At 43.6% G+C, this 16,921-nt stretch overlaps 1 protein-coding gene and 1 long non-coding RNA gene across 2 annotated transcripts in view; both read right to left on the bottom strand.

The window, feature by feature from the left end:
- The window catches only part of ST3GAL4 (ST3 beta-galactoside alpha-2,3-sialyltransferase 4), a 1,054,305-nt gene that overhangs the window by 595,289 nt on the left and 442,095 nt on the right, over positions 1 to 16,921 (bottom strand). The gene's annotated exons all lie outside the window — the stretch shown is intronic.
- Positions 13,102 to 16,498, bottom strand: LOC146399915 (uncharacterized). The gene is made up of 3 exons (XR_014816671.1): positions 16,253 to 16,498; positions 14,977 to 15,105; positions 13,102 to 14,768 (listed from the first exon to the last, which is right to left on the bottom strand). It is a non-coding gene; the product is annotated as an uncharacterized LOC146399915 (long non-coding RNA).

The raw sequence follows: 16,921 nt of genomic DNA, 5'->3' as shown, positions 1-16,921 counted from the left end.
GGTGAACACTTGGGTAGCTTCCACCTTTTGGCTATTATAGGAATACTGCTATGAACATAAATGTGCAAATATCTCTTCGAGACCCTGTTTTCAACTCTTTTGGATGCATACCCAGACCTGAAGTTGCTGGTAATAACAATGATATGGTGGCAACAATAGTAATACGGCAATTTTACTTTTAATGTTTTGAGCAATTATCTTGCTGTTTTCCGCAATCGCCGCACTCGCTGCACCATTTCACATTTTCATTAACAGTGCACAAGTGTTCCTATTTCTCCACATCCTTACCAACAATTTTGCTTTGTCTTTTATGGATATTAGCCATCCTAATAGGTGTGAGATGATAAAAGGCAGTTTTAAAAATAATATAAATCCCTCTCATTGGTCCTTCCTCCATTACCATGACCCATTGTAGTTCTTTTTGGTGGGACCATATATAAGCACTTGTAGCTTAATACAGGCTGGAATATTGGGGTCAGGTTTTATTGCTCTTGATCTTGAAGGGGTTGTTGCTGACATTTTTGCATTTAATAATAGGCTCTGGCTTAGGCTATGCTCCTCAGTGGCTAATCCAACTTGTCTTTCCTTCTATCTCCTATCTCAGCTCAAATTTAAAGGGGAAATATATGAAAATCATTTAAGTTAGATATTCTGAAAGAAAGGGAGATTTTTAGATGGCTTTTCTTACGACAAAATTTTAACTAAATAAAAGTCATACAATGATTTGATTTATTCATGTTAGTTTTTTTTCAAGAGAAATATAAAATATTCCATTAGTTTGTTTGAAACTGTGAATGCGAAATAATCAGAAATAGGGAATAAAAATACAAATAATAATCTCTATTTTCCCATAACAAATAGCAAAGGAAAAAAGAAAGAACATGTTAAGGATAAGAGACAGAAAAAAAAAAGAAAAGAAAAAAGGAGATGGACAAAAAAAGCAGAAAATATTATATACAGAAGAAGAGAAGATATAGAAATATACATTGCTACAGTTATTTTATTTTATTTTACTTTATTTTATATTTTGCTTTTTAGGGCTGCACCTGCAATATATGGAAGTTCCAAGGCTAGGGGTCAAATTGGAGCTGTAGCTGCTGGCCTACACCACAGCTCACGGCAATGCGGGGTCCTTAACCCACTGAGCAAGGCCAGGGATGGTATCTGAAACCTCATGGTTCCTAGTCAGATTCATTTCCTCTGTGCCATGACGGCAACTTCCATCCTTATGGATCTTAGTTGGGCTCCTTACCACTGAGCCACAATGGGAACTCCCGTTGCTAAAGTTATAATGAGAGGAATTACATTAAACACATCTAAATACCAAGGAAGAAATACCAAGAAGAGTTCCCATCGTGGCTCAGTGGTTAATGAACCCAACTAGTATCCATGAGGATGTGGGTTGGATCCCTGGCCTTGATCAGTGGGTTGTTAGGAGCTGTGGTGTAGGTCACAGACTCGGCTCGGATCTCGTGTTGCTGTGGCTGTGGCATAGGCCTGCAGCTAGAGCTCCAATTCAACCTCTAGCCTGGGAACTTCCATATGCTGCAGGTGCAGCCCTAAAAAGAAGAAAGAAAAGGAAAAAAAACTTCCATTGTTTAGAAATATTAAGGTCACTCTTCTTATAAAAGATGCTATTCCACTTTCTAAAACATCCACCTTCTCCCCCAAACTTCTTGGAAGTGTTGCCCATCCTAACTATTTCCTCCTGCCATAGTCCATTCAAACTTCAACCCAATGTAATGTGGTTTCCATGCCACTTCTCCATTGAACCTGCTCTGCCAAAACCTGCAAGTTGTCACATAAAACAGAAAGTGACAGGAGTTCCCATCGTGGTGCAGTGGTTAACAAATCTGACTAGGAACCATGAGGTTGCGGGTTTGATTCCTGGCCTTGCTCAGTGGGTTGAGGATCCGGCATTGCTGTGAGCTGTGGTGTAGTTCGCAGATGTGGCTCGGATCCTGTGTCACTGTGGCTCTGGCATAGGCCGGTGGCTACACCTCTGATTAGACCCCTAGCCTGGGAACCTCCATATGCCACAGGAGTGGCCCTAGAAAAAGGCAAAAAGACAAAAGAAATAAACAGGAAGTGACACTCTGCAGTCCTGCTTCCCCAACTACTTCTCTAACCATCACCCATGACTTTTTTGGAGAGTGCCCTCACCCACTTTTCTTTTGGTGGTCTCTAGTGTCAATGACTTATCCCCCCTGTTCCCACCTCACTCACTGGACAACCTCTTTAAGTCTTACAACCTAAGCTATCAAGAGACTCTGAGTGTGTGCATAGCATCGAAATCTGAAGATCGTACTTTTTCTGCCTTAGGCCTTGGTACCTTCTTGGACTCTGAGGCCTCTCAATCCATCTGCCAGTTGGACACATTTCCCTGAGCTTCCCACTGACCCCACAAAGTCCCAATGGGTAAAATGGAACCCATCACCTTTCTGGGCTCATTGCAGTCACTTCTAAGTTGGTAGGATTAGAGAGCAGGCAGCCAGAGAAATGGAGGGACCATGAGGGCTCAGGAAAGGCCAGGTGAGGTGGGCTGATGACTTGCGGATGTGAATGGAGCAGAGAGAAGAACCAAGGGTGAATGGAGAGTACCTGGTGTCAGAGGAAGGAGCAGTGGCCAGGAGAGAAGTGAGGAGGGGAACTTGGAGGAGAGAGGAGGACACTGCATGCTTTTCGCGAGAGCACACGTGGAGGGATCCAGGACCAGAGATGCCAGGAACAGAGGGTCAGTAGACACCACCACTGATAAAGGAATTTGCCGTTAGTGAGCCTATGGTTCCTGTCCTTTTCCATGATATATATTACAGAAATCTCGACCTTTACAGCAAAAGGTTGAAATCTTCAGGTCCCCAAAATAGAAATTTGAAGATACACAATAATCGTAACAGTCCAGTTGAGTGTGGTTATAGCGCCATCCATCTGGAAGAGAAGGACATTCACACTCAGTGCCAGAGAACAATACCTGGAAGGACCTTTCCCAACTCACCAAGCCAAGTCTCCAGACTAGGGATACAGCCACCTCCCAGTGAGGGCTCCCTCAGGCTGGAACCCCTACACAGTGTCAAGAGTCAGGCACCGAGTTCCCGTCGTGGTGCCAGTGGTTAATGAATCCGACTGGGAACCATGAGGTTGCAGGTTCGGTCCCTGGCCTTACTCAGTGGGTTAAGGATCCGGTGTTGCCATGAGCTGTGGTGTAGGTTGCAGACTCGGCTCGGATCCCTCGTTGCTGTGGCTCTGGCGTAGACTGGCAGCTACAGCTCTGATTAGACCCCTAGCCTGGGAAACTCTATATGCCGCGGGAGCAGCCCAAGAAAAGGCAAAAAGAAAGAAAGAAAAAAGTCAGGCACCAGCTCAAGCCAGAAGAACCTGACCTAACGGAATTACCTTTCGCCGAGAAAATGAAGAAATCTCTGGTTCTGCATCCAGGACCTTGTTCCATGATGCATTTGTCTTTGCCCCTCAAACACTGACCTTTCTTATAATTTTGGCATACCATACATTCTGTATCTGGAGCTGCAGAAAACAAACAGGAAGACTGGTCCCAGACTTGAATGTGCTGATATCAAGGTGAGCTGGATCACCAACAGGGCCGAGGGGGAAAAGCTTTAACATAAATAGTTCCTCCAATTTACTCTGGAAATGTTTGCATCATAATGTGACCATTGATATTTTAAGGATCAGGGTTTTTCACACAGGGATCTTGATTTGGTTAATCTAAGACAAAAGCTGTCCCCTTCACTATGATGCTATCTTGTGTCTCCATCTGAGTCCAGAATATAATGGGACATGAGGACTTCACTGGCTCCAAGGGGAGGATGCAATCTCACAAAATTTCCTACTGTATCACCCCATAAAAGATACCTGATCTGCAGGCATATCTACGTGACAGCTGTACTTGCAGTGGAAATACTGGTTCAAGATAAACCTTTCAGGAGTTCCCGTAGTAGCTTGGGAGGTTAAGAATCCAACTAGTATCCATGAGGATGCAGGTTCAATCCCTGGCCCTACTCAGTGGGTTAAGGATCTGGCATTGCTGTGAGTTGCGGTGAAGGTCACAGACAAAGCTCGGATCCTGCATTTCTTTTTTTTTTTTTTTTTGTCTCTTTTGTTGTTGTTATTGTTGTTGTTGTTGTTGTTGCTATTTCTTGGGCTGCTCCCGCGGCATATGGAGGTTCCCAGGCTAGGGGTTGAATCGGAGCTGTAGCCACCGGCCTACGCCAGAGCCACAGCAACGCGGGATCCGAACCGCGTCTGCAACCTACACCACAGCTCACGGCAACGCCGGATCGTTAACCCACTGAGCAAGGGCAGGGACCGAACCCGCAACCTCATGGTTCCTAGTCGGATTCGTTAACCACTGCGCCACGACGGGAACTCCGGATCCTGCATTTCTGTGGCTGTGGCTCCAATTCAACCCCTAGCCTAGGAACTTACATATGCCACAGATATAGCCCTAAAAAAAAAAAAAAAAAAAAAAACCCAAACAAACAAAACAAAACAAAACAAAAAGATAAGCCTCTCAGTGACCTGTTCCTTGGTAGGTGACTGACACTTGGATGCTTCTTTACAGAAAGTCTTGGGCAACATTGGCTCTGCCTCTTAGGACCATCCCAGCAAGCCAAAAAGCCTTCAGATGAGAAGCACCCCCAGCACCCATCTGTCCCCAGGAATGATTGAGCCCATTCTGAAACCTTGAATCTGAACTCTTTTCCTGGTAGCAGTTGGTGTGAGGACAGCAGAGACAGACCTCAAATCCTCCCTGGTCAGATCACCCAGAACCTCATCCTTGACTTGGTCCTCTCTCAAGGGGGTCTGATCATCACCCCAGTGCTGCCTCCACGTCCTCACCTCCTACCCAGCTTCCACAGGGACTCACCCACTCCTTGGAAGAAGACCAAAGGAAAGACTGCCAGCAGCAACAGCAGCAGCAGCAGCAAGGGCTTGTCCATCTCAGTCTGGGAGGCCAGGAAGATGCAGAGGTGGCCAGAACAGGGGAGCAGAGTGCCCAGGAAGGGTGAGGACAGGCTGCTCTTGTGTGCAAGTGAGAGAAGGTGGGAGACTCTGGACTGAGTTGCTCCTGGGCTGTGGGCAGAAGCTTCCTGTCACTCACCTGCCAGTGGGCGTTTCAGAGCCACGTAGGTCCAGGAAATGTTCCCACAGAACCAGCCTCCCACAGAACCATCCTCCTTCATCCTGAAGATGAAGAATGTCCTTGGTGCCCGCTCCTGTTCTTTCCAGGCTGCCTCTTGATCAGTGGGGACATGATGCCTGACCAGCTCTGCAATAGTCCCTTCTCTTTACTCTCTGGACACCTCACTGCCTCAGGCCCAAGAACAAGAGCTTTGAATGTGGGCAGAGCTTTGATTAAAAAAAGCCGTTTCCTCTGGGTCCCATGTCCCTAATGATCACCTCTCCTCCAGTCCCAGGTGGCAAGTTAGTACCTGACCTGGGCTGACACCTGCCTGAGAGGTCAGAATGCATTCATTCTAAGTATGTGCCTTTTGCTTTTCTTTCTCCATCCCTCTGTTTGTACTCATATATAGCAGGACCCTGGCTCTCTGCTAAAACAAAACAAAACAAAACAAAAAAACTCATGACATTTGTTAAAGACAAGTTAGGTAGACTTGATTCCAAGGGTTAACTATAATGGGGTTTTGTAGTAGAGTGGAGAGACTGGACTCAACAGTGAATACAACAGGACAAATGGAGATTAATAGCCAAGGAGCAGAGTGGGAGTCAGTGATGCTAAATTACTAAGAGGAAACATCAAATCTAACGGAAACTCTATAAATGTGACTCGACTGGATTCTTGCTCAAGGCAGGGTAGGGTGATATGTTATGGAGGCTGGGAATAAGGAATTTGATCAGATATCAAGGTGGAGGGTTTCTACTAAACAGATCTAGCAAGATTCTTGCTAAAATTGAACTGACTCTGCCAATGACAGGGTCAAGGTCAGGAACTAGTCGAAGAGTACTCAGAGGAGGAGTTCCCCGATGGCTTAGCAATTAAGGATTCATTGCTGTCACTGCTGGGACTCAGGTTCGATCCCTGGCCCCAGGAACTTCCACATGCCATGGGAAAGGCAAAAAAAAAAAAAAAAAAGTACTCAGGGAGTTCTCATCATGGCTCAGTGGAAACGAATCTAACCAGCATCCATGAGGATCCCTGGCCTTTCTCAGTGGGTTAAGAGATCTGGCATTGCCGTGAGCTATGGTGTAGGTCATCCCACGTGGCTGTGGCTGTGGCTGGGGCCAGCAGCTAGAGCTCTGATTCAACCCCTAGCCTGGGAACCTAAAAATCAAGAAAGAAAGAAAAAGAAAGAAAGAAAGAAAGAAAGAAAGAAAGAAAGAAAGAAAGAAAGAAAGAAAGAAAGAAAGAAAGAAAGAAAGAAAGAAAGAAAGAAAGAAAGAAAAGGAAAGGAAAGGAAAGGAAAGGAAAGGAAAGGAAAGGAAAGGAAAGGAAAGGAAAGGAAAGGAAAGGAAAGGAAAAGAGAGTACTCAGAGGAGGTGGAGTCGTGTTTGGTCAAAGTAGAGAGTTTTTGTCACCTCTCAGGACCAAATATGTGTTGGCAAATGTGAGAGTTGTAACAACACATTTAGTATCTCCAAAAACCAGGGTCTACATCCACCGCTACAAATGCAAATACATCATTTAAAACATATTTTCAGCCTATCATAAACACATCTTAAGCAAATATACAAAAAATATTATCCAAGCAACAAAAATAATAGAGGCCTTAGAGATAAATAGATGGCTAGGTAATTTACAAATTATAAAACAATTTTTTTCTTTTTTTGGTCTTTAGGGCCACACCCATGGCATGTGGAGGTTCCTAGGCTAGGGGTCCAGCTGGAGCTGCAGCTGCTGGCCTATGCCACAGCCACAGCAACATGGGATCTGAGCCATGTCTGCTCCCTACCACAGCTCATAGTAATGCTGGATCCCCAACCCACTGAGCGAGGCTAGGGATCAAACCTGTGTTCTCATGGATACTGTTTGGGTTCGTTACCACTGCACCACCATGGGAACTCCTAGAAAATTGTTTTAAAATTTTTGTCTAATATATCTGCAATTATGTCTTTTCAGGAGAGTTCATATTGATTTATTCTCTTCCTTTGGGCCATACTTTCTTGCTTCTCTGTATGCCTTGTAATTTTTGTTGTTGTTGAAAATTGGATATTTAGTCTAATAATGTGGTGGCTCTGGATATCATATTTTCCCATTTTTGCAGAGAAAAGGGGGATCAGTCTGATTTCCAGATATTTTTTGATTCTTGTTTTTTTGATTATTGTAGGCCTTCTTTGTGCTAAAGGGCTGCCTGGGGTGTAAACTTTAGAGTCTTCTTAGAACTTTTCTGTCCAGTGCCTTTCCTTCGTCATGTGTGGTCACTTTCTGATTTTTCCTGGGTATGTAGATGCTCTTGAGTATCCTAGTCTTAAATATATGGCTCCTTCCGAAAGAAGTGTGGTCCTGTAAATCCTCTGGAAGTCATTTCAGCCAAATGATGAGAGGATTGCAACAAGGTGGGGGAGATGCAACAATGGCCGCCCACGTCTTTGTAACTCTGTGATCAGAGGCGGCAATCAGAGCCCAGATTCCTGATACTTGGAGGACAAGATTCTTTCACCCATACCAGCTCTTGCAATCTGAGTGCAGGCTACCCCAGGAATATGTGCACAGTTGCCTGTCATAGGATTAAAGATGGAGGATGGGTAGCTACTACTGTGCTAAATGATGAAATTGATCATAATTAACTGCAGTTTACTGTTCAAGTTTCCCCTGGAAGCTGCAAGCCTTCCATGGACTCCAGAGTTCCAAAAGAGTTTCATCAGACAGATTTTCCCATGTAGTTGGCGAGATAGGTTCCTAGTGCTTCCTACTCAGCCATCTTCCCAGAATCCTTTCCCTTAGAGTCTTATTGCATTTATTAAGAAAATATCTGGCACGGATATAAAAATGATGTGGCAAAGAAATATTCACAAGGGTCAAGAGGTGGACTGGAAAGAAAAATTTTGTAGACAGACAAAATTCTATCCTAAAGGACTAACCCTTAAAGTTCTTGCAACATTAATTCCAAAAATGGAAGAGTATCTGGCACATCCTGCCACAGATCTAAGGATATTCTAGAGTCTGCTATACTTGACTTTCAAGATGACTTTTATGAAACTTGTAATTTATGGACAGCAACTACACTCAAGAACATAAGTCACTTATTTTATAGCGACTGTAATACCCAGTAGCAATGATTTAAGCTGGGAGGTCTCATATCTGGAGGCATCCCTATGCTATTATAACTCACTCTCATACCAGTGTCAACATCAACTTCATGACTAAAACATGACTTATGTGTGATGAATGGGGATATTAAATGCTATGTCAGAGTTTTGAGGTTTCTGTGAAACTCCCAATGTGCATGACACTGTACTCAGTTCTGTATAATTTCTGATAAAGTGTTGCTGGATAAATAAATTGTGTTTTCCAAGTTGAATCTGAACCTGAAATGCACCCTGGTGGCTTTTCCTTCGGATCCTTCTTTGGTTTTCCAATATAAATGGAACTGATTCAGTGTTCCTCTTTTTAAGTCAAAGGTTTGCTATAGAAGTTGTTTATGGCTAGGAGGCCTAAGGATCTGTAACAACTAAAGGAATTCCTTTTTATTTCTAGCTTGCCAGGAAGTTTTTGTTGTTGTTGTTGCTAATAAACAAGTTTCGAACCTCATAAAATAATTTCATCTTGAGATTATCCTATGATTTATCTCCTTTAGGATACTGATGTTATGAATTACTGGATCTTCTAATGCTCACCATGCTGGCATTTCAGATATAATCTTGAAATTTATCTACATGCATTTTTTGTCATTTATTTTTAATTCTGCAGCTAATATCTTATTTGATACCTTGTATTTATAATCACCATAATTGATCAATAAATTTCCCTCTTTTACTATAATCATCAAAATTTGAAATAAAATCACTTGGTTAGTTTTAGCTTTGTTTGTATTTCCTGGAAAAGTTTTCAAAAGATATAGATGAACAATTCTTGAAAGACAGGTGGAACTCACAGATAAATTCATCAGAATCTATTTTGTGTTTTGTTTGTTTTGGTTTGGGTTTGTATTATAAGGACAATCTTTCACTATTATTTTGAAACTTTTGAAATGAGTTCTTTAAGAATCACATTGTAGGAGTTCCCGTCGTGGCGCAGTGGTTAACAAATCTGACTAGGAACCATGAGGGTGGGTTCGATCCCTGGTCTTGTTCAGTGGGTTAAGGATCTGGCGTTGCCACGAGCTGTGGTGTGGGTCTCAGACTCGGCTCGGATCCTACGTTGCTGTGGCTCTGGTGTGGGCTGGCATCTACAGCTCAGATTGGCCCCTAGCCTGGGAACCTCCATATGCCATGGGAAGCAGCCTTAGAAAAAGGCAAAAAGACAAAAAAAAAAAAAAAAAAAAGAATCACGTTGTAGAGGCAATTTGGGGGCTCCTTTTAAACTTTTGGTTCAGATGGCTTTAAGCAAATGAACTAAAACAATGAAGCATAACCTTTAGCAGAGAAGCTTTATGTCCATTTAAAAATGTACCCAATGGTAAGAGAGGAGGGGTAGGCACTGAGCTAGACCAACCATTTGCCACATGGGAAAAAGGCAAGGAAAGGGAAAAGGTGTTGGCACCTGTGTAGGGCCCTTATCCCTACCATCCAGTGCCATTTTTCTCTTTTTTTCAGAAAAAACTTCCCACAAACTGACATAAAAACCCACTCAAGGAGATTCTTATTTATCACTCATATCCACAGGGACTACCCTATATCATGTCTTCCTAGAGCAGCCCAAGTCCCTGGGAGAGGAACTAAAGTCCAGGAGATCCCAGCCCTGACTGCTGATTCATCTCCCAGCTGTCACATGTCACAAACCCTTTCTAATCTACTCTGGCCAGGACCCTGAGAGTACCCCTTCCCTACAGGCCTTTCTCACACCATTTCCTCAAATTTCTCTGCCACCCCCAGAAACAAGTTTGGAGGAGTGTCATTTCTGAAGGTTTCTGGAGAGAAAATTCAAAAGCAGTCCAATAGCGCCCCCACATCAGCTGGCAGTGACCCCAGCGGAGGGAAACTGGAGTATTCTGCGATTACCCTCAAGGACACAAAGAGGAAAAGTGCCCTGCAGTCAACTATTCGCTGCTCAGCCTCAGGCCCGTGTGAGGCCAAGGTACCCAGCTCTGGAGCCTGCTTGCCTGCAGGGCATCAGTTTCAGAGGAGCTCAGACAAGCTGTGGGGGCCCATAGGACTTTTCTCTGATGATTCTTGTTGGGAACGGGGGTGAGGTGGGAATGAGAGTAGAGTTCTGGCTCCTCCCAACTCCTTCACTGAAAAAAGATGGTCTAGGAGAGTCAGAGAGGGTAGGCTGTAGCAAGATCTAAGCAAGTCCAAGACAAATCAGAAGTCTGAGGCCTTGTCTATGACCTTGGTCCAGGCCACCAAAGAGCAACTGACACTCCATATTCACATTCTGCGTATGATTTTCCTCTTGTAAAAGATGTGTATTTAAAAATGTATGTATAGGAGTTCCTGTCATGGTGCTGAGACAGAATATTAACTCAGGTAGTTAGTGTAGGAGCATGGGCTCGATACATTATTTTGATATGGATATTTTTATTTATTTTTATTGTTTTTTTTGGTCTTTTTACCATTTCTTGGGCCGCTCCTGTGGCATATGGAGATTCCCAGGCTAGGGGTCAAATCGGAGCCATAGCCACTGGCCTATGCAAGAGCCACAGCAACACAGGATCCGAGCCAAGTCTGCAACCTACACCACAGCTCACTGCAACACCAGATCCTTAACCCACTGAGCAAGGCCAGGGTTCGAACCCACAATCTCATGGTTCCTAGTCAGATTTGTTAACCACTGAGCCATGATGGGAACTCCTTGATATGGATATTGATTAACATTTGTGGCTTAAGGGCTTCAGGGAGTAACACCTCCACAGGCCTTGTTTTATTATAGGAAATGTGCATTCCCCACAGACTTTGTTTACTCAGGAAATGAGAATCTCTAGCCCATTCCTCAACTGATAAAAAGGAATGAGAGGAATGGTGACTTAATCTGAAGAAAGAAAAGGACAAAGAAACCATAAAACTTATGGGACATTTCCAACCCTAAAACCTCTATTGGACAAGGACTGATATAGGTAATTGAGCAAGGCCAATGGGAGAAAACCACATTTTTCTGGACCCCACGTTGGTACCCCCCCATCTTTAAGGAATAAAACCCCTATAGGACGATAAAGAAAGGGAGCTCTTCTCCCCCTTCCCAGCTGTCCTGGGAGTTATTTGATTTTCTTTAATAAAGACTTTGCTTGCTTGTTGCCTGTGTGTTCATGAAGTTCATTCTTTGACTGCCATGAATAAGAACCTGGATTCTGGTATCATCTTTCCAGTATCAGTTCAATGGGTTATGAATCTGACTGCAGTGGCTTGGGTCACTGAAGAGGCACAGGTTCGATTCCCCGGCCTGGCACAGGGAGTTAAAAGGCTTCAATGTTGCCCCAGCTGTGGTGTAGGACACAGCTACAGCTCAGATTCAATCCCTGGCCCTAGAACTTCCATATGTGGCAGGTGTGGCCGTTAAAAAAATGTATGTATATATTTGTCTCTATCTCCTTGAAAGCATGCATACTCATCATGAAAAGTCCTGTACAACATACATATAATTTAAAATGTTAATCTCTAAGAAATGATTTTGGTGGGGTTTTATCAATAATCTTTTTGGGGAATAATTTTAGACTTACAGAAAAGTTATAAGATTAGCCCAGAATTTCTGACTCCATTTCCACTACTGTTAACAGTTTATATTACATTGGTACCATTGCCACAACCAATGAAAAAATATTGACTCATTGTTATTGACTAAATTGCATCTTGTATTCAGATTTCCTTAGCGCCTTGCCTACTATCTTCTTTTCCTCTTCCAGGACACTGCATTTCTATCACTCACTGTGTCTCCCTACCTCCTCTGGCTATGTTTGTTTCTCAGAATTTCCCTGTTTTTTTGTGACATTGATATTTTTGAAGATTACCGTGTAGATATTTTGCAGAATACCCCCTGTTCAGGGTTTGTCTGATGTTTTTCTCATAGGTAGACTAGGGTTATGAGTAAGAGAGAGGCGAACCATAGAGGTGAAATGCTATTCTCAGTACTTCATATCAAAGGTGTATGATATGAATCTGCCTTTTTGCTATTAATGTTAACTTTAAGCCCCTGGCCGAGGTACTGCTTGTCAGACTCCTCCAAGTAAAGTTACATTTTTCCTCTTTCCATTCTACATTCTTTGAGAGCAAGTCACTGTGTAGCCCACTAAGTCCGTTTTTACCTATTAACGTATTTTTCAAATATTTTACAGCGGTCCTGTTGTAGCTCAGCAGTAGCAAACCTGACTAATATCCATAAAGATGGGGGTTTTATTCCTGGCCTTGTTCATTGGGTTAGAGATCCCGTGTTGCCATGAGCTGCAACGTAGATTGCAGATGCGGCTCAGATTCCATGTTGCTGTGGCTGTGGTTTAGGCTACCAGCTGTAGCTCTGATTCAGCCTCTAGCCTGCGAATTTCCATATGCTGCAGGTGCGGCCTTAAAAACAAAACAAAATAAACAAATGAAAAAAAAAGCAAACATTTTACAACAGGTAGGATTTACATTTCTCATGAGAGTATGGCTAAGAAGGCAATTTTTAAAATAAAAAAGCTTCTCACCAGTCCTGCCTCCATCATCCTGGCCCATCCACAGTTCTCTTTAGTATATCACGATCTAATGAGATGTTTAATACAGGCTGGCATACTTGAGGTGATTTTTATCACTCGTGATGCTGTTGGAATTATTCCTGATGTTTCAGAGTTTAAAGACAAGGTTCTGGTTTAGGCTGTGCCCCACAAAAGGGCCAATCTAACTGACCTTACCTTTTATCTCCTATCTCACTTCAATTTTAGGGGGAAATATTCCATGAAAAATATTTACAATTGACATTCTGAAAATAGATATTTGAAAGATTTTCTTTCAAATATAAGTTCAAAAAATCTTTTAAATAATTAATTGTTTCAAATATAAGTTCAAAAATTATTTAATGAAAAATCACACAAAAGGAATTTTTTAGACTCTACGAGAGAAATAAAATGCTGTTCACATTTTAATTTATGAAGTGTAAGATTGTAATAATTAAATAAAGTAAGATAATATTCTTCATTCTTGCTTCAGGAGCAGTAGAGGAAAGAAAATGAAAGAAAGGGATAATGACAGAAGAAATACAATACAAAGGGGAAAAGAAGGAGAGGTCAAAGGGCAGAATAAATGCAGAACTGGTGATAAAATTTTTAAAATGCACATGGAGGGAGATAATAAGATGGTGACAGATATTTTTATAGTCATAATAATAGAGGCATTTTACACTATTTTATGCCTAAAAATATATTAAACTCATTGTTCTTGTTAACGATGCTATTTCACTTTCTCAGTTCTTCCCAAACTTCTTGGAAGGGCTGCACATCCTATTTCCTCCTGCCATAGTCCATTCATTTCTCAACCCACTGTAATGTGGTTTCCGTGCCACTTCTCCATTGAATCTGCACTGCCAAAACTTGCAAGTTGTGACATAAAACAAAAAGTGACACTCTGCAGTCCTGCTTCCCCATCTACTTTTTTAACCACCACCCATGACTTTTTTGGAGAGTGACCTCACCCACCTTTCTTTTGGTGGTTTCTAGTGTTGATGACTTGTGCCCTCTGTTCCTACCTCACTCACTGGACAACCTCTTTAAGTCTTACAACCTAAGCTATCAGGAGATTTTGTTTTTTTGTTTTTTTGGTCTTTTTTGGGTCTGCACCTGTGGCATATGGAAGTTCCTGGGATAGGGGTCAAATCAGAGCTATAGCTGCCAGCCTATACCACAGCCACAGCAATACCAGATCTGAGCTGTGTCTGTGACCTACATTGCAGCTCATGGCAATGCTGGATCCTTAACCCACTGAGCGAGGCCAGGAATCAAACCCTCGTCCTCATGGATACTAGTCAGATTCGTTATCACTGAGCCACAATAGGAACTCCTGTCAGGAGACTCTGAGTGTGTGCATAGCATCGAAATCTGAAGATCGTACTTTTTCTGCCTTAGGCCTTGGTACCTTCTTGGACTCTGAGGCCTCTCAATCCATCTGCCAGTTGGACACATTTCCCTGAGCTTCCCACTGACCCCACAAAGTCCCAATGGGTAAAATGGAACCCATCACCTTTCTGGGCTCATTGCAGTCACTTCTAAGTTGGTAGGATTAGAGAGCAGGCAGCCAGAGAAATGGAGGGACCATGAGGGCTCAGGAAAGGCCAGGTGAGGTGGGCTGATGACTTGCGGATGTGAATGGAGCAGAGAGAAGAACCAAGGGTGAATGGAGAGTACCTGGTGTCAGAGGAAGGAGCAGTGGCCAGGAGAGAAGTGAGGAGGGGAACTTGGAGGAGAGAGGAGGACACTGCATGCTTTTCGCGAGAGCACACGTGGAGGGATCCAGGACCAGAGATGCCAGGAACAGAGGGTCAGTAGACACCACCACTGATAAAGGAATTTGCCGTTAGTGAGCCTTCCAGTGCAGTGATTTTCCTCTATACATATTGCAGAAATCTCGACCTTTACAGCAAAAGATTGAAACCTTCTGGCTCCCACGAATCAGCTTCCAAGCCCTGCATGTATCAGAACAGTCCAGTTGAGTGTAGTTATAGCGCCATTCATCTGGAAGAGAAGGACATTCACCCTCGGTGAATACCAGAGAACAATATCTGGAAGTAAAGTAAGAGGACCTTGCCAACTCACCAAGCCTGGTCTCCACACTAGGGACACAGCCACCTCCCAGCGAGGGCTCCCTCAGGCTGGAGCCCCTACACAGTATCAGGAGTCAGGCACCAGCTCAAGTCAGAGGAACTTGGCCTAACAGCATTACCTCTCACATGGAAAAAGTATATATCCGTAGTTCTGCAACCTGCGCCTTCTTCCACGGTGCAGTTACCTTCACCTTGCAAACACTTGCCCTTCTTAAAAATATGGCAGGCCTTGCACAACGTGGCTGGAACTGCAGAGAAACAGACATAGGGCCTGTATAGCTGAGACGAAGGTGTATAAGACACATTGGGACCCAGGAGTATAGGAACAATGGAGGACTCCAAATATTTCTGCACATAATTTGGGGTAAGAAACATCTGCACTCAATTGGTTCCATTGGATATTTAAGGAAACGGGGTCTTTGACATGGGGATATCAAACTCCATTCATGATAAATAACTTTGTGTAAACTCTATAAGTGAATTGATAGTATATGGAATACATGTATATATGTTTATATATATATTCATATATATGAATTTAATTCAAAGATATAATTATATACAAATTAAAGCTGTTTTGTTTTTTTAAAAATAACCTTGAACAAGAATATGAGGCATTATGTGCCAGGAGATATGGAAGATACTGGAAGGAGAGATACAAGAGAAAAAAAGTTATGGGTTCTAACCAAACAAGTGAAATTTCCAAACTTGCACCTGGGCAATACTAAGAGATTGTGTCTTCTTAATTTTTGCTCCCTGGGGGCCTAGCTGAACACCCCCTAGCACCAGCTCTGTGCTCACATTATCTCTTTAGCTTTGGAGCTATTGGGCAGGGCACATTCAGATCTCATACAGCCACCCTGGGCCAGGATCTCTGCAGAAATGGATGGGGTATAAGGACTACACTGGCTTGAAGCTGAAGAGGGAGATTATAGTTTCCAAAAATTTCCTAGGGCAGCACCAAAAGTCATCCAAAGCACAAACCTGTCTAAGTGAAAAGAGTAATGTAAAAATATTGGTTCAAAATAGGCAATCCAATTACCTCTTCTACTGCATCGCTGCTCCTTGGATGCTTCTTTACAGAAAGTCTTGGGCAACATTGGCTCTGCCTCTTAGGACCATCCCAGCAAGCCAAAAAGCCTTCAGATGAGAAGCACCCCCAGCACCCATCTGTCCCCAGGAATGATTGAGCCCATTCTGAAACCTTGAAAGGGAACCTGAACTTTTTCTCTGGTAGAAGTCGGTGTGAGGACAGCAGAGACAGACCTCAAATCCTCCCTGGTCAGATCACCCAGAACCTCATCCTTGACTTGGTCCTCTCTCAAGGGGGTCTGATCATCACCCCAGTGCTGCCTCCACGTCCTCACCTCCTACCCAGCTTCCACAGGGACTCACCCACTCCTTGGAAGAAGACCAAAGGAAAGACTGCCAGCAGCAACAGCAGCAGCAGCAGCAAGGGCTTGTCCATCTCAGTCTGGGAGGCCAGGAAGATGCAGAGGTGGCCAGAACAGGGGAGCAGAGTACCCAGGAAGGGTGAGGACAGGCTGCTCTTGTGTGCAAGTGAGAGAAGGTGGGAGACTCTGGACTGAGTTGCTCCTGGGCTGTGGGCAGAAGCTTCCTGTCACTCACCTGCCAGTGGGCGTTTCAGAGCCACGTAGGTCCAGGAAATGTTCCCACAGAACCAGCCTCCCACAGAACCATCCTCCTTCATCCTGAAGATGAAGAATGTCCTTGGTGCCCGCTCCTGTTCTTTCCAGGCTGCCTCTTGATCAGTGGGGACATGATGCCTGACCAGCTCTGCAATAGTCCCTTCTCTTTACTCTCTGGACACCTCACTGCCTCAGGCCCAAGAACAAGAGCTTTGAATGTGGGCAGAGCTTTGATTAAAAAAAAGCCGTTTCCTCTGGGTCCCATGTCCCTAATGATCACCTCTCCTCCAGTCCCAGGTGGCAAGTTAGTACCTGACCTGGGCTGACACCTGCCTGAGAGGTCAGAATGCATTCATTCTAAGTATAGTCTGTGCCTTCTGCTTTCCCTTCCCCTTCCCTATATTTGAGTTCATAA

This window comes from Sus scrofa, chromosome 9 (genome assembly GCF_054392235.1).
Source record: "Sus scrofa isolate SSC_HxYL_T2T_F1_AM1 chromosome 9, Sscrofa_HxYL_maternal_Yorkshire_Landrace_v2.0, whole genome shotgun sequence".
In the NCBI taxonomy this organism is placed as follows: Eukaryota; Metazoa; Chordata; class Mammalia; order Artiodactyla; family Suidae; genus Sus; species Sus scrofa.
The sequence above is the reverse complement of the archived record's forward strand: the minus strand, read 5'-3'. Positions and strand labels throughout refer to the sequence as shown.